Here is a 27369-nt window from a genome sequence, read left to right on the forward strand (position 1 = left end):
AGTTAACCTTAGGCTGGGCTTGGAAAACAAATCCTTAATCTCTTACCTGCTATCCATGGGATCAGATTTGTTTTTTACTTCAGATTTTTTTTTAATATGAAAGTTTAATACAGTGAATGTACAGAATATTCGGTGGAAATCTCAGTGAAGCCTGGGGAAGGAAGCTTTAATCAAATAAAATATTTCTGCAGAGAAATGCCTGGATATTCACACTAAGTGGGATGAATATAGCCTCTACATAGCTTCAGGCTAGGTTTTGCCACCAAGTGAATTATAAAAGAAAGCCTGGTTTTCAGAGTGTTTTGGATTTCAAAATTATGGATAAGGGATATGGACCTGAACCTGGAAAGCTTGAGAATGACCAAGATCTTCCTATATCAGCAGTGCAGTGGATTTGAAGGGAGGACATCAGATTTTGACTATTCCAAAACCTATTTTATATAACTGTTCAAAGATGCAAATATTTGTGCTTCTCTTTGAAACAACACGGTTAATATATTCTGATCAAATACTGTCTGGAGGAGCCTGTGGTGTAGCAGTTCAAGTGGGGGGCGGGGTGGGGGGTGTTCTAGTTTGCTAATGCTGCGGGAATGCAAAACACCAGAGATGGATTGGCTTTTATAAAAGCGGGTTTATTTGGTTACACAGTTACAGTCTTAAGGCCATAAACTGTCCAAGGTAACGCATCAATAATCGGGTACCTTCACTGGAGGATGGCCAATGGTGTCCAGAAAACCTCTGTTAGCTGGGAAGGCACGTGGCTGGTGTCTGCTCCAGAGTTCTGGGTTCAAAATGGCTTTCTCCCAGGACGTTCCTCTTTAGGCTTCAACTCCTCAAAAATATCACTCTTAGTAGCTCTTCGGGCATCTGTCCTCTCTTAGCTTCTCTGGAGCAAAAGTATGCTTCCAACGGCCATCTTCAAACTGTCTCTTATCTGCAGCTGCTCTCTCAGCTTCTGTGCATTCTTCAAAGTGTCCCTCTTGGCTGTAGCAGCTTGCTCCTTCTGTCTGATCTTATATAGTGCTCCAGTAATTTAATTCAGACCCACCCTGAATGGGTGGGGCAACACCTCCATGGAAGTTATCCAACCAAAGCTCTTGTCCACAGTTGATTGAATCGCATCTCCATGGAAACACCCAAAGGATTCCAAAATCTAATCAACACTAATATGTCTGCCCACACAAGATTGCATCAAAGATAATGGCGTTTTGGGGGACACAATACATCGAACTGGCACAGGGGGAGTCTACGGTATGAGTCTACCACAGTTGCTATCAGTGTGTTGTGGCAACTAAAATCCCTAGGCAGTGCAGTCTTAAGCTACCTTAGTGGCTCAGAAATGGGCACACAACAGAAAGAGGTTCTTGTAACATGAAGTCAGGCAACGCTAGGAGTGTCCCTTTCAATTCTGAGCACCACACTTGGTGTGAGATCTTCACATCTGCCCTTTGTCTCCCCCCACCCCACCCCATGCACTGTGGCTCCGGATCCCAGCTCTGCTTATTGTACTCAGCTATAAATGGCCACAGTAATAGTACATGCTACCTAGAGTGGCCAGGAGGACTCAGTGCAATGATATCTCATCAGTGAACTAGGACTTAGTTAAGTCGATATGTGTGTGAAAAGATGTTAAGTCAAGATGCCTGTTAAATCAAGGTGTGAAATAAAATGGAAGACCAGCATTTCTGCACTTTAGAAAGTCCTATCAGCTAGCAATGTGAGAGATGAATGCACAGGAAAACCAAAGGAGCCTCTTACAGTGGTCCCAAAAGGAGAAAAAAATCAGAACCGCAAAGAGTTGCTGTAACAGCAGACCCTCAGGGCCCTGCCCCACACCTACAGATTGGGTTTCTCTAGGTTTGGAGGGGGTGCAGAAATCTGCTTTTATAACACCCCACCCAGCCCTCTATGATGCGATTTAAGTATTCAAATTATAACCCTTGAAGAAACTCAACTCGAGATTTGGATTTTGGAGCGAGCAGCCAGGTGAAATTACAAGGGTGGCTGATGAAAGAGAATGTTATGGAAAACAGAATAGGGAGAATCTGCAGACGGAAGAGGGGAGCAGGCCGGCAAAGGAGATAGAGAAGGGCGGATATGCAGGGACAGTGGGGCATCCTGTGGTCGAGGGGATGAGGGTGGCGAGACGGAAGACTGGGCACCAGCATCAAAAGCAAAAATAAGGCCAAAGAGGTTACAAAAAAGCCCCAGAGCTTTGCAATTAGCCAAGAATGAGCTCCCCAGGCGTCCACAGCCCCAGCAGGGCAAGAGCCGATTGCAGGTTGCAAGCTCTGAATCACAGCTATTCCTGTGATTTGGTGTGGAGAGAAAAAATGATCGCAAATGGTTAAAAAGAAGTGAGTAAAAGGAAGTGCAGGGTGAGCTATGGCAAAACCGCTCCCAGCTGCGATAGCAGAGAAGAAAGAGAAGGAGGTAAAAAAGCTGCTGGGACAGATGGCTGGGGCAGAGAGGATGGCTCCATCTACTCAATCGAAGGGGTGGCCAAGTAACCCCCAGACGTGGTGGAAAGGAACCATGAAGGCAGCACCAGGGGTCTGAAACCATCGAGGTGAGCATGAAAGGGAGGAACGATGGAAATCCTGCATGGCTGTGAGATCCGTGTGCTCACCCCGAGCCTCCGCGCGATGGTCTCCAGGTTAAACACCCACGTGTACTTCCTGACCTTGGAAACTGTTTCTGGTCGCCACTGAGCTGTCGCTCCCCATCTCAGCTCGCAGAACGCTTGTGGTATTCAGAATGGACCATGTGCTGGTTTGAATCTGTTATATATCCCATAAAAGACAGTTCTTTTAATCCACTTTTGTGGGGGCAGACCTGTTATGGGTGGGACCTTTTGATTAGGTTGTATTCCCATTTGCTAATGCTGCTGGAATGCAAATACCAGAAATGGATTGGCTTTTATAAAGGGGGATTATTTGGTTACACAGTTACAGTCTTAAGGCCATAAAGCGTCCAAGGTAACACATTGACAATTGGGTACCTTCACTGGAGAAAAGCCATTGGCATCCAGAAAACCTCTGTTAGGTGGTGTGCCAGTTTGAATGTATTATGTTCCCCCAAACGCCGTTATCTTTGATGCAGTCTTGTGGGGCAGACATTTTAGTGCTGATTAGATTGGAATTCTTTGAGTGTTTGCATGGAAATGTGCCCCACCCAACTGTAGGTGATAACTCTGATGAGATAATGTCCATGGAGGCATGGCCTCACCCATTCAGGGTGGGCCTTGATCAGTGGAGCCATATAAATGAGCCGGCAAGCAGAAGGAACTCAGTGCAGCTGTGAGTGACGTATTGAAGAGGAGCTACAGCCAAGAAAGTGCAGGAGCTGCAGATAAGAGACAGTTTGAAGACAGCCATTGAAAGCAGACTCATGCTCCAGAGAAGCTAAGAGAGGAGAAATACCCCAAATGCAACTAAGAGTGACATTTTTGAGGAACTGCAGCCTAAAGAGGAACATCCTGGGAGAAAGCTATTTTGAAATCAGAACTCTGGAGCAGACACCAGCCACGTGCCTTCCCAGCTAACAGAAGTTTTTTGGACACCATTGGCCATCCTCCAGTGAAGGTACCCTTTGTTGATGGACACTTTATGGCCTTAAGACTGTAACTGTGTAACCAAATAACCCCCCCTTTATAAAAGCCAATCCACCTCTGGTTTTTTGCATCCCAGCAGCATTAGCAAACTAGAACAGGTAGGAAGGCATGTGGCTGGCATTTGCTTGCCCCCAGGTTGTGTTTCAAAATGGCGTTCTCCAAAATGTCAGCGTCAGCTTCCAACGGCTGTCTTCAAAATGTGTATCTCAGCTGCAGCTAGCTCTCTCAGCTCCTGTGCATTCTTCAAAGTGTCCCTCTTGGTTGTAGCAAGCTCGTTCCTTCTGTCTGAGCTTATATAGTGCTCCAGTGAACTAATCAAGGCCCATGCTGAATGGGCGAGGCCACACCTCCATGGAAACTATCCAATCAGAGTTATCACCCACAGTTGGGCAGGTCACATCTCCATGGAAACAACCTAATCCAAAGTTTCCAACTTAATCAACACTAATACATCTGCCCCCACAAGATTGCGTTTAAGAATATGGCTTTTTCTGGGGACATAATATATACAAACTGGTACAGGTTGTTTTCATGGAGATGTGACCCTGCCCACTTAAGGTAGGTTTTAGTTTACAGGCATCCTCTATGAAAGGATTAAAGGCAGAGACATTTTGAAGAGAGCTCAGAGATGCTTAGGAGAAAACACACAGAGATATTTTGGAGACAGCCACTGAAACCAGAACCAGCTAAGAGATGAAATCTAGTGTTTGGGGAAGCTAAGAGAGGACTCCCAGACACTTAGAGAGAAAGAAAGCAAGGACATGCAGGAGCTGAGAGAGAAGAGCCAAGACAGAAGCCCAGAGACATTTTGGAGAAAGCAACGGAAACGAGAAGCTAATCCTGGCAGAGGCCCAGCAGAGGCCAGCCACGTGCCTTTCCATGTGACTGAGGAACTCCAGATGCCATCGGCCTTTCTTCAGTGAAGGAATCGTCCTTTTGATGCCTTAATTAAGATGTTTGCATGGCCTTAGAACTGTAAATCTGTGAACCAATAAACCCCCATTATAAAAGCCAATCCATTTCTGGTATGTTGCATTTCCGGCAGCTTTAGCAAACCAGAACAGACCAGCACAAAGGGATTTAATAGAGCCCACTTTCTTGGGAGATTAAACAGGACATCAGACCTCAAGATACCCTAGGTGTGTGGTGCACATTCCCAGGTGCACACTTTCCCACATTCAGATCCGTCATCCTCATGGGTGTTTTTCAAAGCCCTTTCCCCACTGGAGGCCCCTTTGCAGCCGACTCACACTGACCTGAACAAGGACTGAGAACCCAGGTCCCGCCTTGCTGTGCCTCCTCTCTTCCCCCTTGCTGGGGGCAAGGAAATGATTAAAAAGCCATCACCATCTACAGGCGTCTACATTGCTCACGAAGTGGGAAAGGTTATCACCGATGGAATATCACAAAGCCATTTCCTGTGACAGAAATACTGTGAGCCTCTGTAGAGCTGTGGCCTCCAACTGGCTGCTGGTGGGGACTTACAACAAGGACAATCTAAAGCCAAAGAGAAAAGATTTTTAAAAAAAGCAAACAGCAGAAACAAAGAGCAGGGTTGCTTCAAACACCCAACAGTGACTCTGAGTGAGTGCCTAGGTGATCTCGTCTCCACATTAGCTTCCCAAGTTGGCCTCAGCTCAGGAGGGCCCTGCAGCATGGTGATAACCAAAAGAATCTTTTGATTCTTAAAATGGAAAAACACAATGAGCACATGTGTTCTCAGCCCCATGCACGGAAGCAAGCACATCGGTGTCAGCTGTCATCATTAGCATCATCTTGCACTGTGAGGAATTAATAGAATATGAAAATATTCTAAGCTTTTTAAAAACAAAATTATTTTGGAAGACAATGCCTTCCTATAATTTCTTACCACAATCCTCAGAGATTGTAGCATTTTGCTGATGATATTGTTTAAACCATTGCTTGGCTGTGTCCTCATCAAGATGACAGTGTGAGAAGCTAAAGGGCCCCCCCAACCCCCCACCACCACAGAAGTTTGAACAATCAGCAAGAACTGGCAAGAGTATCTTTCTCAAAACTCTAGAAAATGTTAAAGGGCAGCAGTAACAGGGTGAGTGTTGAATCAAGAAAAGGCTACTTAAAAGGGGTAGGTTCCTTACTACTAGCACTTCCTCAGACATGTAGTAATCTTTTGCTCCTGAGGAATGTTATTAGTGTCCATTTATCAGAAATCACTGGTCCCTTGAGCTCCTTAGCTAGGCCACTTGTATTGTGTCTGTGTTTCATGAAAGACTTCTACACAAGCGTTATCTAAAAACAAACAAGGCTGAGGGTTTCTTACCTCATTGTCCACATAGTAGTATGGATAGAAGAGGTGTAACTAGTTCTCCCTTTACCCATGTGGTGCTTTCTAGTGGGCACCTCACATACTCCCTGGGTGAATCATCACTGTTCCAACAGGCCATCAGGAAAAGGCACCCCTTCCAGTTTCTTTGAAATGATGTTTGGCCTCTTTCCTGCCTTGTAATGGATTTTGTGTTGAGGGCCGAAGTGGTCACTCTCATTGATGGGCGATAGTCCCATTGATTAGTGGACCTAAGAGCCAACTAGGAAAGGATAGCATGACATGTGATGCAAGCAGGCAGTGCTGTAGTGTCACCTTCAGCAAGTCTCATGTCTTCTCACAACACCTGAAACTGGGCTGAAATTCCCAAGGTGCTGGCCAAGTAGCTCAGGTTGCCACACCTGCTGCTTTTGGTTTTAGGTCATCTTAGATGATCTATTAAGAGTCTGCAAACTGTGGGCTGGATGCTTGTTTTTGTAAATAAAGTTTTATTGGGACATAGCCATGCCCATTTGGTCAGCAAAAAAGGGGGGGGGGTGGCGTGCAGAGCCAGCCGGTGCTCCCAGCATGGATCCTGGAGGAGGTTCTGGACAGGGTAGAGTAACCGGGAGCATGTATGTCTGCTAAACTGTCTGGTGGTGGCCTGAGAGACTCATCATCCCAGAACTTGCCCTGGGTATAGAAGGCAGCTCTTCTCTCCTGCAGAGATAGCAACCAAGTTGCTGCCCAAGGGAAGGGGTTGCTGGCTATAGAACATAGAGTGCAGTGCCCACGACTATGAGGAAACTGTTTCCTAGGGAAGAGAGGACATTCGGACAGTGTAAATGAAGGCATTCCCAGGGCCACAAGCACATGTCAGAGACAGCAGGCATGTGCTGAAAAGATCAGGGAGGCACCTACGCTTTGGCCTGGAGCTGTTCTCTAAACTCATTGTATGGATAAGGCCTGAAGGAGAGCACTCACAAGATCAATCTGCAAAGAGTGGGAAAGGCTTTTTCTTTTAAAGCTTTGTCATGACACTAGCTGGAGGTAAGTAAGCTTGAGGAACAGATACCTCAGTGTCTAAATTCCAGCAATAACTCATCAAAGTATCCAAATGTCCAGGTGTCAAAAAAAGGTTACAAAACATACAAAGAAACAGGAAGCAATGACCAAGGCAAAGGAGAAGATTAAAGCATTAGAAACCATCAATGAGAGGACAGACCTGGGACAGGTAAATTATTCTGAACTATGGTGAATGTATGACAGTAAAATACCAGATATTTCATCCATTCATTTATTCAATCGGCTTATATTTATTAATCATCTACTGTGTGTTATGCGCCACGCTAGGTGCTGGGAATAGTTAGACTGTATTTCCTTATTTATATTTTAGAGCAGTTGTAAGTTCACAGAAAAATCATGCAGAAAATAGAGTTCCCACACACCACCCCCACATGCACTGTTTTTCCTTAGTTGGAACGTATTTCATACTAAAATATACCTAGACACGAATATCATCCCAACTGCCGCCCAACAAATCCCACAGTGCTTTACATTATCATTTAGTTCTCTGAGCAGCAGCGTCTGTCTGTCAACAGCTTTTAAAATACCCAAACCATATTCCATGCAGCTGCTCAGTCTGTGGTAGGAAAATAAAAGAAAAAGGGAGTATGAAAAACTTAAAAATCAGATTAAAACTCTCAGCTTCAAAGAGTCAGATAAGAATTCATATGTTTTCCTTATTAATAACAAAACATAGGAATCCTTTAGGGAGTGAATTTGCATGTGTGCAGACTTCTGGGACAAGTGCTGTGGATTAAAAAAAGAGGACTCTCACTCTAGAAGACACCAGAAGCCGGAAGCAGGAAAGAAGTAAAGACTCCACAGCCCTTCACACAGGAGAATTTGGGGTGATGATTTTGCCCCAGGTACATGGCCCCAAACCAGTATTCGATAATGTGCAGGAGGTTTAAAATTTGAATGGCCAACACCTCCAAAAAACTCCTGTGTTGTTACATCTTATGCCAAACAAGGACTGGACTTCTTTCCATGGAGGAAAAATCATTTTCAAACTTAAAAAAAAAAAATTAATAACCAAAAGAAATCTCTTTTCTTTCCTTGAATATCCCACCTCCAGTCAAATGAGGGAGGCTAGCTTCTGGTGTTTCCTGCATTTCCAGGCATCTGTATTAATTTTTCACGATCATTTTGGAAACGTGAGCCCCCTGGAAAGGGTGGCTGGGTCTCCCACTGTCTGCCAACCTGTGAGTCCTTGGGGGGCAGCTGTCCGGTGCTGCCCAGGAGGACATGGGCTGTCCTTGTCCTGGCTTCTGTTGAACGAACCTGAACTTGGCCAGTTGACAAACGTCCCCAGTATTTGTGGAGAAGGGCAGTGCCCAGGCTCTGGACTAGACTTTCAGTTTCGATGAAGCCTAATTTCTCATTAATCAGCTCACTTCTGTTGGATTCTGAACCAGTGACCCTTCACTTATTTGCATAGTTTGCACAACATCTTTCTTGTTCTTTTTGTGGGTTTGCCTCATGCAATTTACCCGATTTTGCAAAATCAAATCGTGAATCATGGGTTTTTAAAATACTGATGCTATTTGACTCAGTTCAGCTTCTAGAATCTTATATATGCAACTAATGTAAAAATAAACCTTAGGCTCAAACATGTTTATTGTATCAACACTTGTAATTCAAAAATATTGAAACTCTTTCAATGGCTAATTCATTCAGTCACTATTTATTGAAGGTCTGCTGTTTGCCCAGAATTATGTATTGCATTATGTCAATTTTGGTCAATTATAAAGGAGAGGTTAATTAAACAATATAGAACATTTTAAATAGTATATATGTAATAAACTGGGAAAGTGTTCATGATAGTTGGCTACAGGGAAATCCAACTATGCAATTATTCACAATGAATGATTAGCTCTATTTCTAAAAAATAGAATGTGAAAATGGAATGTGAAACAAGTTGAAGGACTCACATCACCTGATTTTATGCAAAATGATAAACAAGGAAAAAAAGGAAAAAAAAAGATAAAAAAACACTTCAAGGGGACGCAGAAATAATAACAAAGACTGAATTGGGCTTGTGGGTTTTTTTTTTTTCTTTCTGCTTTCATGTATTTTTCAATTTTCATTTTTATATATTACTTTTATAATGGCAAAAATAAATGCCCAAGAATAATGGCGCTGAATTGTATTTGTAAGCTGAACAAGAGAAGACATTGCTTAAAAACAAACCGCAATGATGGGTATTTGTAAAAGGGACACAGGAGCCAACTGAAAGAGCTTCCTATGGCCAAAGCTGGAACAATTTGAGCAACAAAATAAAGTATATTGGATTACGATCCAAAATATAAAATAAATATCCATGAGTCCATACTGATATAAATGAATGATGGCATAAATAATAAGTGGGGAGAAGAGAAAAATCTACCGTGCAGAACTCCAAATAACTTTTATAGAAATTCCACCCTCAAGGAGATGGAGAGTAACTCCCAACTCCTTAGCTGTGGGCTGTGCAGAGTGAGTCCCCACCAGAGAGGGGCTTTGAAAAGAGTCACTTCCCAGTGGAGAAACATGACAAACACAACCTTAGCCAGGGATCAAGGTCAACATGCATGATGATCAGCCGTGATGACAACATGCACCATGATATGATGTGATGAAAGTGGCACTTTATCTCCTTGTTCTTCCTCTGAAACTCCCATAACTCCAGTCTAATTATGAGAAAAACCTCAGATAAGTCCCAGAGGGACATTGTACAAAACACCTCACCAGCACTCCTCAGGACTGTCAAGGTCATCGAAAACAGGACAAGTCTGAGAAACTGTCACAGCCAAAAGCTGCCTATGGAGACATAATGAGAAAGGGGATGTGGGATCCTGGATGGGATCCTGGGACAGAAAAAAAAAGACCTTAGGAAAAAACTAAGGAGATAAAGAAAAAAGTTAATTTACGTTAGCAACTAAACAATAAAATTTCTAGCAATAAATCTAACCAAGAATGTAAAGAACTCATACACCGAAAACTACAAAATGTTGCAGAATATAAGACCTAAGTAAATGGGAGGACCGACTAAATATTATTGTTAAGATATCAATTTTACCCAGAGCAATTTACAGCTACAGTACAATCCTAATCAAAATTCCAACAGCCTTCTTTGTGGAAAGAGAAAAACCAATCATCAAATTCATACAGAAAGGTAAGTGGCTCCAAATAGCCACAACCATCTTGAAAAAGTAGAACCAAGTTGAAGGACTCACACCACCTGATTTAAAACTTATTACAAAGGTACGGTCATCAAAACAGTGTGACACGGCACAAGGACAGACAGACAGACCAGTGGAATAGAATTGAGAGTTCAGAAATAAACCCTCATGTGTTTGGCCAATTGATTTGTGACAGGGATGCCAAGTCCACTCAATGGAATTGTTTTGTTTCTCAGCATCAACAAATGGCGCTGGGAAAACTGGATAGTCATTTGTGAAAAAATGGAAGTGGACCCCTAACTTGCACTATTTACAAAAAAGTTAACTCAAAATGGATCTAAATATAGGAACTAAATGATAAAACACTCAGAAGAAATTGTAGGGGAACATCTTCAGTATCTTGTATTAAGCAATAGATTCTTAGATTTTACACCAAAAGCTTGAGCAACCAAAGAAAAAAATAGATAAACTGGACTTCACCAAAATGAAAAAACATTTGTGCTTCAAGGGACTTTCTCAAGAAAGTGAAAAGACAACCTACAGAATGGGAGAAAATATTTGGAAACCACATATGTGATAAGATTGAAATATAATATAATATAATATATATATATATATATATAATAATGTGATAAGATATGTGATATATAAAGAACTGCTGCAACTTAACAACAAAAAGACAAAAAACCCAATTTTAAAAATGGACAAAGGATTTCAACAGATACTTATCCAAAGTAGAGATATAAAAGGCCAATGAGCATGTGAGAAGATGCTCAGCATTATTAATCATCAGGGAGATGCAGATCAAAACCACAATGAGAAGCCATTTCATACTCACCAGAATAGCTATTTAAAAAAAAAAAAATGGAAAATAAGTGTTAGCAAGGATGTGGAGAAATAGGAACCCTCGTGCATTGTTGGTGGGAATGTAAAATGGTTCTGCTGCTGTGGACGACAGTTCAGCAGTTCCTCAGAAAGTTAAGTATAGAATTACCATATGACCTGGCAATCCCACTTCTGTATATGCCCAAAAGAATTGTAAGCAGGGACTCAAACGGAAACTTGCACACAAATGTTCATAGCAGTATTATTCAGAATAGCCAAAAGGTGGAAGCAAACCAAGTGTCCATCAACAGATGAAAAGGTAAGCAAAATATGGTATAGACATACAATGGGATGTTATTCAGCCATAAAAAAGGAATGAAATTCTGATACATGCTCCCTCACGGAAGAACCTTGCAGACATCATGTGACTAAAATAAGCCAGACCCCAAAAGGCAAATATTTTATAACATTGATATGCAATAATTAAAGTATGCATATTTATAGAGTCAGAAATTAGAATACACAGTTGGTGGTAAGGAACGGGGAATGGGGAGGTAATGTTTAATTGGTATGTAGTTTCTGTTTGGGATGATGGAAAAGTTTTGGTGATGCATGGTGGTGATGGCAGCACAACACTGAGTGTAATTACCACTGAATTGTATACTTGAAAATGGTTAGAATGGGAAATATTGTGTTGTGTATAAATTACCACAATAAAAAAAATTTTAAACCCCATAGAACTGTACAACACAAAGAATGAACCCTAATGAAAACTATGGACTTTAGTGAATAATATAACTATAGTAATATTGGCTCATCAGTTATCACAAATGTGCCACACTAATGCAGAATCTGAATAATAGGGAAAAATGTGTGTGTGTGGGGGGGGGTGATACATGGGATCTCTGTACTCGCTGCATGATTTTTCTGTAAACCTACAAATGCTCTAAATTTTTTAATTTAAAAAATTAAAGAAAAACTAGGAAATATGAATATAGTATGGACTTTAGTTAATAATGTATCAATATTGGTTCACTAATTGTGACAAATTTAAAACACTGATGTACAGAGCTAATAAAAGTGGAAAAGAGGTGTGGGGTTTGTGGGACCTCTCTGTCTTATCGTCGCAATTTTTCTGAAATCTAAAACTGTTCCCAAAACTAAAGTTTATTAAAAAAAAACAAAAAAAAAAAAACGAAAAAAACCGAAAAACAAAATCAAGTTCAACAAGTCAGTTGCAAGAATTGTGAAGTTTGTCATTTTTACCTTTACCCAACATCACACTTAAAAGTTACATTACTTGATAAGTCCATGTTCATTTTAATTGTACGTGGTTTTTCATGAAATTATAACTTCACTAAGAACTACAAATAAAAGAGAATATTGTCCTCCAACTTCTGGAAAACACAAATAACAAACTAAAACTTGAAATAGGCTAAAAAGATAGAAGTCAATTCTAGTTATTTTCTGCGTGGAACAGCACCACCTAGTGTTCAGTCGAGGAAATGACCCTCTGGTGGTTCCCATCACTTCCCTTTAGTCTGCTAAATTATATATACCTGAAATTATATTTCAAAGAGAAAATAACAATGAAGCAGAAGCATGTTTCCCCCAGGCAGGGCTCGTAGTATCCAATGGATTACTGAGCAATCAAATTTAAATAACTTGGTCTCATTTACTACTTCAGTCTAAAATCTATTTGTAAAATGCCTACATCTACATTCAAAAATTCAGTCCGAAAACAGTATGCACAAAAGAGGTTTGGTCAGAAATGGAAACTGAAGAAAAAGTGTAATAATATAACCACTTTTTTACAAGTTACAAAATAACTTACATCTGAGTATAAGCTAGCAGCTGTTACAATTCATGACTAGTGTTATTTAACTTTAACCCAACACTTACATAAAGTTACCTTGCTTAATAAGTCCATGTTTATTTTAATATCAGACTGTTATTCATAAAGTTATACCTTCATTAAAGTAAACATTGAAAGATAAAGAACTGAACTCAAGTAAGGTCTAAAATGTTTCAAGTGAAAAATGAAATGATTACTTCATTTATATTGTTTGGTGAACCCGAGCGATTTTTCAAAATGTGTCATTAAAAGAAAGAAACTGCTGAAACAACTGGCACCCTCCAATTGCAAATAGCCAAAGTAGCAGTTTGCTTTCAATATAAATATCAAAACTTTTGGGGTTTTACCGAATTTCTTAAATACTTGGCATACAAAGTAGGTGAAAAAATAAAACAGCTCAAGTTATTAATTTGTGACACTTCTTGCTCTCATCTAACCACAGAGACATATTCCCTCAAAGCAATTTTTTTTCATTTTACCTGAAGTATGACTTTGGTACTTGTATTAAGAGGTCATTTTCAAGATAAAGTTATTTTATTTAGATTTCACTAGGATTTGACAAAACACTTAAGAGCACTCTAATAATTTATTCCAGATTATAATTTATTTTGTCTGTGTTTTGTTTGGATTAGCTTATCACATAGAAGCTTCTCTTGGTTTGGAGCTTAAAAGTTCCCTGAAATCAAGCAATGTACCACCCAATTTAAATAATGAAATATGATGTATATTTCTGCTTACAATTTGATCCACTTTATGAGTGGATGTCTTTGCTTTGAAAATATTTAAACTCTCCAGATATTTAAAAAAAAAAAAAAAGTGACAGCAAAAAAATGAAAAAGTTTCCAAAATGAAAAACACATTGCAGAATATTTTCTTCTAAAAGGTTTCCCCTCAGAAAACTATGGCATCCCACAGTACAAGACCTTGGATGGAACTGATTCTGACAGTGCTCATGGAGATTCCCGGGGATTGCCCTTGGCGGGAAACCCCTCTTACCTGGAAAGTTGCATGCCCCTCCCCCCATTCAGACGGCCCCTCCCCACTTGCAGACCGAATCTTGAGGGGACCGAGCACCTGTGGGTAGCAAGCACTGCAGATGCCCAAGACGTAGTAACAAGAAACGCTGCTGAGAAAGACATTTGAGTCATGCCTGCGAGAAGGCGCGGGGCAGGAGGGAATCGCGGAGACTGTTTCTCCCCAGTGGAGCAGCTCAGTGCTGCTTTGCTGTTTCCGGGTCTGGGACCAAAAAGTGATTCTTCACGGTATTAAAAGAGAAAGCCAAATGCTTCTCCTGGTGGGAGAAATGAACAAAAATTGAAGCCAACTAAGAAAGTGATTACTCTCAACCAGAAAATAGGAGTCTGCAGAGGTTCTGATCTGTGCTCAGTGTCTACGTGGAAACAAGAACAGCGATTCACAAATCTGTTTCCCTGTGTTCCGTGAGGCGCTCAGCAGTTCAAGGGATGGCAAAAGCCGCTGAAAAGGGTCTGCACGAGAAACCAGTGACCCTCAGCAGAACTATTGGGCAGAGGGCCCTATCCCTGATTAGCAACTCCAAGAAGCCCCTGGGAAAAATGGTCTAGAGTTTTCCTCCTGCCAATTTACAGGAGGGGACAATTATTTTAATATCTTTTGGCAACACTTTTCCTTTTCACAACATGATCTTAATCAGAACAACCATCAGAACAACCTGCTTTCCTTCATGACATGATAAGTTCACAATATGAACTTATCAGATGGACCATTGTTCTAGTTTGCTAATGCTGCCGGAATGCAAAACACCAGAAATGGATTGGCTTTTAAAAGGGGTTTTATTTGGTTACAGAGTTACAGTCTTAAGGCCATCAAGTGTCCATCAACAAAGGGTACCGTCACTGGAGAAGGGCCATTGGTGTCTGGAAAACCTCTGTTAGCTGGGAAGGCATGTGGCTGGCGTCTGCTCGCTCCCAGGTTGCAGTTCAAAATGGCGTTCTCCAAAATGTCTTCATCAGCTTCCAAAGGCTGTCTTCAAAATGTCTGTCTCAGCTCCAGCTCGCTGTGAGCTCCTTCTGTCTGAGCTTATATAGGGCTCCAGTAAACTAAACAAGGCCCATGCTGAATGGGTGGGGCCACACCTCCATGGAAACGATCCAGAGTTATCACCCACAGTCGGGTGGGTCACATCTCCAAGGCCACTGAACCAATAGGTTCCAACCCAATCCACACTAATATGTCTGCCCCCACAAGAATGCTTAAAGAATATGGCTTTTCCTGGGGGACGTAAATATACAAACCGACGCATTTGTATCCGAACATCATTCCCACATGTTACTTTCCTTCCTAAGCTGAAGCAGCCAAGGTATGAGCTGGAGCAAGTTCCCAGAGGCTTTAAGCCTGAGGTAGAAGAGACCTTCCTGACCCTGCCCAGGAGGAAAGAGCCTGGGTTTTCAGGTGATCAAAGACAGGCTGGCTCTTTATGACAACACAGGTTTTGTGATTAAGAAGTCTTTCCCTTTTGCTTCTCAAATTCCAGAATGTTACAAAGAATAGCTTGGAACTTTACTCCTCTGCTTGTTATTAGTCTACTAAAAGTTTGGGTCATGTTGCATTTCTTTTTGAGCCTGTATAATAAAAGCCCTGATGATTGTCACAAGTTTAAGAGCTTCAACCATCCTGAGGCCTCCTAACATCAAGGGAGTTGATTCTTAAAGAGAAGAATGGGAAACAGGGCTCCAAGGAACGTAGAGGAGCCGGATGACTTTATGGGATGGGAGGTGAATGATGGAGAAAAAAAGGGCCTGGAGAAAGAGGTAGGTACCATCACCAAATACATAAAACACAAATACATAAAACAAAACCTAACAAAATACTGGCCAGACTTTAAGAAGAGAGGGTTGGAGTCTTCTTGGTACTGGGAAGGAATGGACTTTTTGCTCTGCTAGATTTTTCTCACAAAGAACAGTAGAGCCTTGGGTGAGAATGATAGAATTAAGTCTCCAAGACAGCAGTGGAGGACAAGCCCTGGGAGCCAGCCCATCGTCCGTCTGGGCAGGAGGCTCCCCTCTAGGGGTGTGTGGGCACCGTGGGGCTCTCCATCACCAGCCATGGAGGGCAGATGTGGTTTGTGTGGTTATGGATTTTGTTAGTTGGACCTTCTTGTAAACTGGGGATAATACTACTTGCCTCGCAGGGCTATTTGAAGGAGTAAATGAGCTAATGTGCATGAAGATGCTTAACAGAGTGTCTGACACAGAACAGGCACTTGAAGAAGATTTTTTGTTTTTCCTGTCTAAGAAAATGCCATTAAAGATATTTGCAAATGAGAAAGGCAAGGGCGTTGTAAAGGCCTGTTTTGCCAGGTGTTAGGTGGGGATCCAGCCACGTGAGCTATGACTTCCCACTCTCTCCCGGAAAAACTAGGAGCCCTCAGGCCGTGATGAGGAAAAACCTTTCTCCATCTCTCTCCTTTAACTGAAGGCTCCAAGGACACCCAAGGATGTGGACCCTCACTGGCGGCCATTATTCCCCTCTTTGGGTATTTGTGTCCTTCCAGACAGGATTTTTCTCAGCTTCCACTTTCTCGCTCTCTACAAAGATGACTATAATGCCCTTTGCACTTTTATGATGTCTTATGCTAGAGAAAAAGACATTAAGAAATAAGAAGTCACACATTTCTGACATTGTGGCCCCAGATCTGTAGAGTCCTGGAGTCAAAAAACAGAAGCCCCAATGGACTTTTTTTTTTTCATTTTATTTTGAAATAAATTCAAACTTACAGGAACAGTTGCAAAAACGATACAAACCCCATACACAGAACTCCAGCATACCCCAACCCCCTCCACTGATACTCTGACCTCCCAACTTTAATATTTTGTCACTTTACCATTTCTTTCTTTCCCTCTCTCCCTCCCTCCCTGTCTATCATCCATCATCTATTGCTCTGTCTTCTGAACATATGAGAGCAAGCTGCACACATCCTTGAACAAACAATATAATTCACTTATACATTTCCCATGAACAAGAACATTCTTTTATGTAATCCCATTAAGCACAGCTAAGAAGTTCAAGAAATTCAACACCCAATGGACTTTTGCCCTCCACTCGGATTCTCAAGAGAGAGTAGGGTTTCAACAAACACACATCCCCTTTGCTCCAAATGTCAAAGAGGGTGGGGGGCTTAAGTAGAATTTACTCTGAAAATGTCCTTTCATAATGACTATAAATTGATTTTGAAATAAAGATTAAAGACAATAAGAATACTTCAGTGAAGTAGGATTTCAATTTTAATACAACTCCTCACCATTTTGTTTATTGCATAACAACTTCAAGAATTGTTCACTGATTTTGCAAAACTTCATACATTTTATTATAAAGATACCTCTTAAGAATTGTGTATTAATCACTGTCTGTCACGTTGAAACATAACAATAGAAAAAACATTTAGAACATTTTAATGACTTCCAGTGACATCAATGGATGAGTTGAGGTTCGGAGACTTATAATTGAACAAGTTCTGGAGTTTACATCACTGCAGGTGTAAACACGTTCCCCACTGATTGCCCAGGCAGATTAATGACCAAAAGGTTATTTCATTAAATTTTAAAGGGAAACTCCCCCTCAGGAATCTCTTCAAAGTTGCAATTAAATTGGGCAGCGATTCAAGTACTTTAAATTTGCTCTGTTAAATTTTATACCAACCCTAAATCCCTGGGATTAATAAAAACACAGAAAGATATATTGTTCTGTAAGTAAAATCTGGGACCTCTTGAGGAACTTAAGAGACATTCTCAAAGAAACGAAGTGGGTGGGTGCTGAAGAACTGATCTCCTAAAGGGGCCAGGTAGTAGCTCCGTGCTCTCCAGTCCCAGCAAAAAGGCAAATGAGAAGGAATACCATGTAGTTTGCATCTTGAAGGATGGGTGAGGGTGGGGGGGAGTGGAGGGGTAAATCTGGGAGAAGTTTTGGTATGATTCCACTTGGTTCTCATGAACACCCAGGGAGGAGAAGGAGAAGGGAGACGAATGTGATTGCAAGTGGATTTCATTATTTCAATGTACTGCTATCATCCTCCACAGAACCCTTGGAGCCTGACAGGAAGTGAGAGAGAAAATAAGCAAAGCAATCAGCCACACTTGGTGGGGCTCCTTCTCTTTGGACAATGCCCAGGATATTGTGACTGTGGATTATGTGGTAGACTGAATTATGTCCCCCAATTTAGACATGTTCTTAATCTCAGAATCAGAGAAAGGGAACTCAGTGGGAACATGGGCGAGAAAGGAAGGACATTGCCATGTGACAGGAAAGCCAAGGAACCTCAAGGATTGTCAGGAAGCCAGCACCAGAACTTCACAGTCCTTGGGGAAAAAGCATGGTCTCACTGATGCCTTGATTTTGGACTTCTTCTGAACCTGTGAGCCAATAAATTTCTATTGTTTAAGCTAACCCATTAGGTGGTGTTTGTGACAGCAACTTAGACAAACTAAGACAACCCCCACAAAGCAATTTGTAGTCTAGATGACACAGGTGGTAAGGTAGCAGAGTTATTTCTGTTTAGTCTCTCTGCTCTCCCACCTGTTTTAAGATGAGGTGTTTTACACTTCTTTAAAAAATAAATAGCTTTATTGAGGTAAATGATTTTAAATATAAAATTCAATGAGCATTTTGAGTGAAGTACACCAGAAACAAAGGCAAACACTGGACTAACTACAATATGTAAACTCAGAATTGAATCTTAGAGCACAGCCTAACAGGGAAATGGTTATTGTAATGGTCCCTAGATTGTAAGCTCTTACCGCAGTAAAGTCTATTCCTGAATTGTAACGGCTGTCTCCAAACTCTGAGATGTTGATCCCTGTGTGTATAACCTGATTGGTCTCTGGAACACTGGGTATCTCTGTTACACCTGAAACTCAGAGCTAGAGCTCAGCAGATATGAATGTCAGTATTAACACATACAGCAACTGTTAAAAAAAATGCTGAAAAAGAGCCCAGACTTCAATTAAAGATATGAATGAAGCAGATCTGGTTAACATTAGGGCAAATTGGGCCAAAGGGTAAAGGTTGAAACTGACTGTGTGTTAAAACTTCAACTTCCACAGGAGACCAAAGGAAGAGATGTTTATTTGGTGTAGGATCCTATAACTTCTACAGTCAGTTTTTTCAAACACCAAAATCACACAGAACTTTGAATAGGATGTGAGATATGGTAGGTCTGTATAGGTTAGAGTGAAATAGCAACACATCCCAAAGTAATTTGGGTGGAGAATAAAAATATATATTCGGGGCCCCCCTGAGGAGCTGGGGGAGGATGCAGAGGTGTTGGGCTTCCTCACCTGGACTGTTGCTGATGTTCTCACAAACACTGGGGACTGACGGCTTGACATGTTGAGCCCTCTGTCTTGGGGCTGGCCCCTAGTGAAGCTTGTTACTGCAAAGGAGAGGCTAAAGCTGCTTATAATTGTGCTTAAGAGTCTCCCCCGAGTGCCTCTTTGTTGCTCAGATGTGGCCCTCTCTCTCTCTCTCTAGCTAAGCCAACTTCGCAGGTGATGTCACTGCTCTCCCCTCAATGTGGGACCTGACTCCCAGGGGTGTAAATCTCCCCGGCAAAGCAGGATATGACTCCCAGGGATGAAACTTGACCCGGCATTGTGGGATTGAGAACATCTTCTTGACCAAAAGGGGGATGTGAAATGAAACAAAATAAAGCTTCAGTGGCTGAGAGATTTCAAATGGAGTCGAGAGGTCACTCCGGTGAACTTTCTTATGCACTATATAGATAACACTTTTTAGGTTTTAATGTATTAGAATGGCTAAAAGTAAATACCTGAAACTACCAAACTCCAACCCAGTAGCCTTGACTCTTGAAGACGATTGTATAACAATGTAGATTATAAGGGGTGACACTGTGATTGTGAAAACCTTGTGGATCGCACCCCCTTTATCCAGTGTATGGATGGATGAGTAGAAAAATGGGGACAAAAACTAAATGAAAAATATGGTGGGATGGGGGGGATGATTTGGGTGTTCTTTTTTATTTTTATTTTTTATTCTTATTCTGATTCTTTCTGGTGTAAGGAAAATGTTCAAAAATAGATTGGGGTGATGAATGCACAACTATATGATGGTGCTGTGAACAGTTGATTGTACACCATGGATGATTGTATGGCATGTGAATATATTTCAATAAAAGTGAATTTTTTAAAAAATGGATGACAAAACCTCACTGAAAGCACGGGGGGAAGAAAGGAACTGACCTAAGTAACCATGTAAAGTGATGTTTTGCCTGGAAATTATATAGCTAAAAAAATAAAAGGAATTATACATTAAAAAAAAGTAAAAGTTGAAGACTAAAGACAGGATGATAAATGCTGTTTGTACATACAGAGAAGTCAAACCAGGGCAAACATGATCTATTTCTCTACTATGTTTTGGCTAAATCAATTCTGCAAATCAAATGATGCATGATTCAATTTTTAGATTCTGCTGGGGATGGGGAAGCATTTTTCAGGGTCATCACAGAAAAAAAAAAGGTGTCCAAGGTAAGGTAGCTAGTCACCCCCAGAATCACAAAAGAGAGAGCAGTGGTAAGTCAGACAAGTCAAGAAAGAGATAACTGGGGGAGTTAAGGGCATTCATGTGAGGAGGAAGGAGTAAGGCATGAGGAAATTCATTAATACAATTTTTAATGGGAGATTATAATTAATTGTAAAAGCTAGTGTCTTTCAACATAGAATAAATAATCTCATTTACCACAGCCTTCTAGGTAAAATGTTTAGACTCTTTGGATTTACCTGCAAGTACAAATAAATGGAATAGTCATTCATACACAGGTTAATCGACTGCAGACCTTCTATAAAGATTTGGGGAACCTCTGAGTCCTAAGATGTAAAACTTCCCTCTATATTTAGCTTCCACAAAAAGAGAATTTGTCTCCCTTGCGCCCTCTTAGCCTGGCTCAGCTCTCTGACTGGTGCCAAATAGTGTTTCAGTACAAGCAATGCATCAAAGGGAAAAGAGTAGTGAACTCTAGCCTGTTCCTATATCTGAATTTTTGCTGATGTAAGTGGCAAAATGGGAATTGTTTTTCATCCAGCTATTTCAGTGTGAAAGTAAATAAATTCCTAATCAAGCCCAGTGGGTACTCTCTGTTTCAGACCATTGTTCTCATACTTAGTCCTCCAGGAGCCCATGAGGCTCTGGAAAAATTCCTGAACTTCTACATCTTCACCTTAAAGGCATTTATGCACAGCAGACATATCAGATCCAAATGTAAAACCTAACATTATCTTTTCCAGCCAACCTCCTTATGCAGAAAGAAGGCAGACTTAAGTTACAAAAGATTACAGAAATCTCACTACATTATAGCATTTGTGCAATGGCTTATATGCCCTCATCCCATCCTAAAGTAATTACAACTCCAAAATTAGCAATTTGAAACTAAAATAGCTACTCCAGTTTTCTTTTGATTACTGTTGTCATGGCATATCTTTCTCCATCCCTTTATTTTTAAGGTATCTCTGTGTATATACAGGTGGTTGGGTCTTGTTTTTGTATCCAGTCTGATAATCTCTATCTTTTAAATGGCATATTAGACCATTTGCATTTAAAGTGATTATTGATATTTTTAGAAACCTTGTAGTTAATGTTTTCTCTTTGTTGCATTTGTTCTTTGTCCCGTTCAACTTTTTCTGCCTTCTTTGGTTTTAATTGAGCTTGAAGTTATATTATTTCATTTTTCATTTTGCCTCCTGTCTTTTTAAAAATTTTGTTTCTTTTTTCCCTCCCTCCTCCTCTCTTTCTTTAACATCTCATTGTCTCCTCTTCTGAGGTATCATTTACACTTTTAAAAACTTTTTTAGTGGCTGCTAGAATAGACAAGAATGCTGGAGAGTTTGGAGTAGAGTGGAGTTCACCGTATTATCAGATGTTAATGCATCTTTACTTAGTGCATTAATGCATCATTACTATTATGGCAATTAACTTTTCTATTAGCTCTTCAGGTGTCCTTTAAAAATCCTGCAAAAAATAATTTAAAAAGATTAGATTGTATTAGATTGAATTGCATACCCCAACAAACACGTTAGTAATCTTATCCATGTGCCTGTGAGTGTGAATCCATTGTAAATCATATCTTTGAATATGTTATGTGAGTCAGGGTGTGAACTCATTTGTGAATAGGATCTTCAAAGGTCCTATCTATGCATGGCCAATTGAATGAGGATGGGCTTTGATCCAGACTACTGGGGGCCTTATAAAGAGAACCTGGAAGGCACAGAAGCAGGAAAGGAGAGGATGTCACCATGTGACTGGAGGATGAGGTGAAGAGTCAGAGATGCAAGCCAAGGAACCCCAGGACTGCCAGCAGCCAGCACCAGAATGCTATAGACTCCTAGAGGAAGAAAATTTGATGATATCTTGACTTTAGACTTCTTCCAGTCTCAAACCCATGAGCAATAAGCTCCTGTTGTTCAGCCAAAATCAGTTTGTGGTCTTTGTGATGGAGTTCTGGTAAACAAAAACACAGAGACAAGTAATTTGCTCTAAGGTAGCATCAAATCACATATCCATTGGAAAAATACCACAGCATTCTGGACTTCTCACTTTGATAACACTTAACACTCTGGAGATATTGCATTTATCAGGCGAATATGAACATACATTTCATGGGAAAAATATAAACAAATGACCCACAAATATATGAGGACTTTTAAAAGGATAGATGCAAAATTAATGAGACACAAGTTTCACCCATCATTCTTGGAAATGACCAAAAGATAATAATAATAACCTGTGTTGGAAGGGAATGAGGGAAAAGATCCTCCATACATTGTGTCAAGTCATGTGTTCGAGGAGATGGTGTGCAGCATTGATTGTGGTAGAAAATAAATGGAACAAAAAATCTGTTAATTTCTGTCAGTAGGGTACCAGATAAAGAAATTGTGGTGTATCCATACAATGGAATCCTATGTGTAATCATTAAAAAGTATGTAACAGTTCTATAAAGATGAAAATACAATGATTTCCAAGATACATTTAAGAAAAGCAAGGTGCAGTACATTGTATAGAGAGTGCTATAACTGGAGTGTGATATAATATTATATTTGCCTCAGGGCTTATCCCATAGACAATCTTTGCACTTAACTTTATGAATTTAGTTATACCTGGTGCTCAGTTCAGACTGAGCCTGCCCAGGAGACTAACACAACTCTCTTCATCACCTCTTCTCCTTAGAAGTTAGAGGGATGTTGGGGTTTGAGTCATGTCTCCCACAAAAGGCATGTTCAGGTCCCAACCCCTGGTCCTGTGGGTGTTGTAATTTACATTGTAAACAGGAGCTCTTGAAGATGTTACTTCAGGTAAGGTGTGGTCTAACTGAATCAGGTTGGCTTTAATTCAGATTTTTGGAGTCCTTTATAAACAGAATGAAATTCAGACAGATAGAAAGAATCCATGAGGAGCATCCAGAAGCTAGGATTGAATGGATCCCAGAAGAGAAGATGCTTCCATGTGCATTACCATGTGACAGAAAAGTCAAGGAACCCCAAAGATGGTGGCCAGCCAGAAGATACCAACCCTGAGAGAAAACAACCTCTAGCCTCTGAAACTATGAGCCAATAAAGCCCTGTCATTAAGTCAACCCACTGTATAGTATTTATTTTAGCATTTGGGAAACTAGAACAAGGGGTAAAATCTCATTCCATCTCATCCCCTCTGAGAATACAGTGAAAATTTTGGAACTTTTTTTCCAGAAATTCAGGCATAAGTACATATGAAATTTCATCCATGACTTCAAAGTGAATTCATTGGAGTCCATCCAAAGATTTCCAGAGATCCTAAGTTATGATCCCTTTGCACCACCAGCAAAAGTTCATGGTGTAATAGCATACAAAATTCTGGGAAGGCATTATAACTAGATATAGATGGTTGTGCACACTCTACTGAACTCATTAAGTGTATAACACATTAGATGTGCCCTCAAAGACTTGGAAAGGCAACTGGGTACAATTAGACTTATCAGGGCCAAGGTTGGTTCCAGTCCACTGCACTCCTATTTGGTCTACCAATACCTTCCATTGAGAGTTAGGATAACCAAAGTCTTGCCTTGTTCTTGCTTCTCCAAAGAGCAGCTTTCCATTAGGCCTTGTGCCTCTGGGGAAGACAGTCCTTAGGGTCTTCCCTGAGGAAGGAGTCAGAGCAGCATTTCTTTAGATGAATTCCAGGGCCTCTCGTGAGAGCCCTTGAGAACATGGTGGTATTCTGACACATACAGCAACTGAGCTTCAGGGTGATCCTCTAACCTACCAAAGCCAAATAATCGATATACTCTATTTATTTATTTATTTATTTATTTTTTAATTCAGTTTTATTGAAATATATTCACAAACCATACAGTCATCCATGGTATACAATCAACTGTTCACAGTATGATCATATAGTTATGCGTTCATCACCACAATCTATTTCTGAACATTTTCCTTACATCAGAAAGAATCAGAATAAGAATAAAAAATAAAAGTGAAAAGAGAATACCCAAACCATCCCCCCATCCCACCCTATTTGTCATTTAGTTTTTACTCCCATTTTTCTACTGATTTTTTTTCAATTTTTTAACTTTGTTTATCAAAAAATTAAAAACAAACAGGCAAACAACAACCAAAAAAACCCCACAACATTTCAAACAAAGCAATGGATTAAGGAAAACAAATAACCTAAAATAACTACTTTGCTTCCAATATGTTCCTACCATACCCCAAGAAAATTAATAAACCATGTCCAAACAGAGGAGTAAGAAAAACAAATAATCTAAAATAACTACATTGCTTCCAACATGTTCCTACCATACCCCAAGAAAATTAACAACCCCTAAGAAAACAAAGGAATAAGAGAAAAAAAAAACCTAAAATAACTCTATTGCTTCCAACATGATCTTACTATATCCAAGAAAGTTTACAAACCATAATCATTCCTGAGCATTCCCATAACATTAAGATTACCTTCCATAGTTTATCTGTTCTTATTAGATTATCATTCCCCCTCCACTAATTGGTATCTCTAGGTCCCCTACATTCTACAGTATAAAACATTGTACATTTTTCACAGAATTCACATTAGTGGTAACATACAATATCTCTCTTTTTGTGCCTGGCTTATTTTGCTCAGCATTATGTCTTTTTTTTTTTTTTTTTTTTTTTAATATTAATTTTATTTAGATATATTCATATACCACGCAGTCATACAAAACAAATCGTACTTTCAATTGTTCACAGTACCATTACATAGTTGTACATTCATCACCCAAATCAATCCCTGACACCTTCATTAGCACACACACAAGAATAACAAGAATAATAATTAGAGTGAAAAAGAGCAATTGAAGTACAAAAGAACACTGGGTACCTTTGTCTGTTTGTTTCCTTCCCCTATTTTTCTACTCATCCATCCATAAACTAGACAAAGTGGAGTGTGGTCCTTATGGCTTTCCCAATCCCCTTGTCACCCCTCATAAGCTACATTTTTATAGAACTGTCTTCGAGATTCATGGGTTCTGGGTTGTAGTTTGATAGTTTCAGGTATCCACCACCAGCTACCCCAATTCTTTAGAACCTAAAAAGGGTTGTCTAAAGTGTGCGTAAGAGCACCCACCAGAGTGACCTCTCGGCTCCTTTTGGATTCTCTCTGCCACTGAAGCTTATTTCATTTCCTTTCACATCCCCCTTTTGGTCAAGAAGATGTTCTCCGTCCCACGATGCCAGGTCTACATTCCTCCCCGGGAGTCATATTCCACGTTGCCAGGGAGATTCACTCCCCTGGGTGTCTGATCCCACGTAGGGGGGAGGGCAGTGATTTCACCTTTCAAGTTGGCTTAGCCAGAGAGAGAGGGCCACATCTGAGCAACAAAGAGGCATTCGGGAGGAGGCTCTTAGGCACAACCATAGGGAGGCCTAGTCTCTCCTTTGCAGCAACTGTATTCCCAAGGGTAAAACCTGTGGTAGAGGGCTCAACCCATCAAACCACCAGTCCCCTATGTCTGTGGTCATGTTAGCAACCATGGAGGTGGGGTAGGCGAATACCCCTGCATTCTCCACAGGCTCCTCAAGGGGGCACTACATCTTTTTTTTTTCCTTGTTTTTTTTTTTTTTTTTTTTTTAACTTTCCCTTCTTTTTTAAATCAACTGTATGAAAAAAAAGTTAAAAAGAAAACAAACATACAATAAAAGAACATTTTAAGGAGACCATAACAAGGGAGTAAGAAAAAGACAACTAACCTAAGATAACTGCTTAACTTCCAACATGTTCCTACTTTACCCCAAGAAAGTTACCTAATAGAGCAACATTTCTGTGAACTTGCTCCTACTATATGCATCAGAAATTAACAGACCATAGTCATTCCTGGGCATCCCCAGAACGTTAAATAGCTTATCTGTTCTTCTTGGATTATTGTTCCCCCTTCCTTAATTGCTCTCTATTGCTAGTTCCCCTACATTCTACATTATAAGCCATTTGTTTTATATTTTTCAAAGTTCACATTAGTGGTAGCATATAATATTTCTCTTTTTGTGCCTGGCTTATTTCGCTTAGCATTATGTCTTCAAGGTTCATCCATGTTGTCATATGTTTCACGAGATCGTTCCTTCTTACTGACGCGTAGTATTCCATCGTGTGTATATACCACATTTTATTTATCCACTCATCTGTTGAAGGACATTTGGGTTGTTTCCATCTCTTGGCAATTGTGAATAATGCTGCTATGAACATTGGCGTGCAGATATCTGTTCGTGTCACTGCTTTCCGACCTTCCAGGTATATACCGAGAAGTGCAATCGCTGGATCGAATGGTAACTCTATCTAGTTTTCTAAGGAACTGCCAGACTGACTTCCAGAGTGGCTGAACCATTATACAGTCCCACCAACAATGAATAAGAGTTCCAATTTCTCCACATCCCCTCCAGCATTTATAGTTTCCTGTTTGTTTAATGGCAGCCATTCTAACCTGTGTTAGATGGTATCTCATTGTGGTCTTAATTTGCATCTCTCTAATAGCTAGTGAAGCTGAACATTTTTTCATGTGTTTCTTGGCCATTTGTATTTCCTCTTCAGAGAGCTGTCTTTTCATATCTTTTGCCTATTTTATAATTGGGCCGACTGTACTATTGTCATTGAGTTGTAGGATTTCTTTATATATGCAAGATATCAGTCTTTTGTCAGATACATGGTTTCCAAAAATTTTTTCCCATTGAGTTGGCTGCCTCTTTACCTTTTTGAGAAATTCCTTTCAGGTGCAGAAACTTCTAAGCTTGAGGAGTTCCCATTTATCTATTTTCTCTTTTGTTGCTTGTGCTTTGGGTGTAAAGTCTAGGAAGTGGCCGCCTAATACAAGGTCTTGAAGATGTTTTCCTACGTTATCTTCTAGGAGTTTTATGGTACTTTCTTTTATATTGAGATCTTTGGTCCATTTTGAGTTAATTTTTGTGTAGGGGGTGAGGTAGGGGTCCTCTTTCATTCTTTTGGATATGGATATCCAACTCTCCCAGCCCCATTCGTTGAAAAGACCATTATGACTCAGTTCAGTGACTTTGGGGGCCTTATC

This window comes from Choloepus didactylus, chromosome 14, assembly GCF_015220235.1.
Source record: "Choloepus didactylus isolate mChoDid1 chromosome 14, mChoDid1.pri, whole genome shotgun sequence".
Lineage (NCBI taxonomy): Eukaryota > Metazoa > Chordata > Mammalia > Pilosa > Megalonychidae > Choloepus > Choloepus didactylus.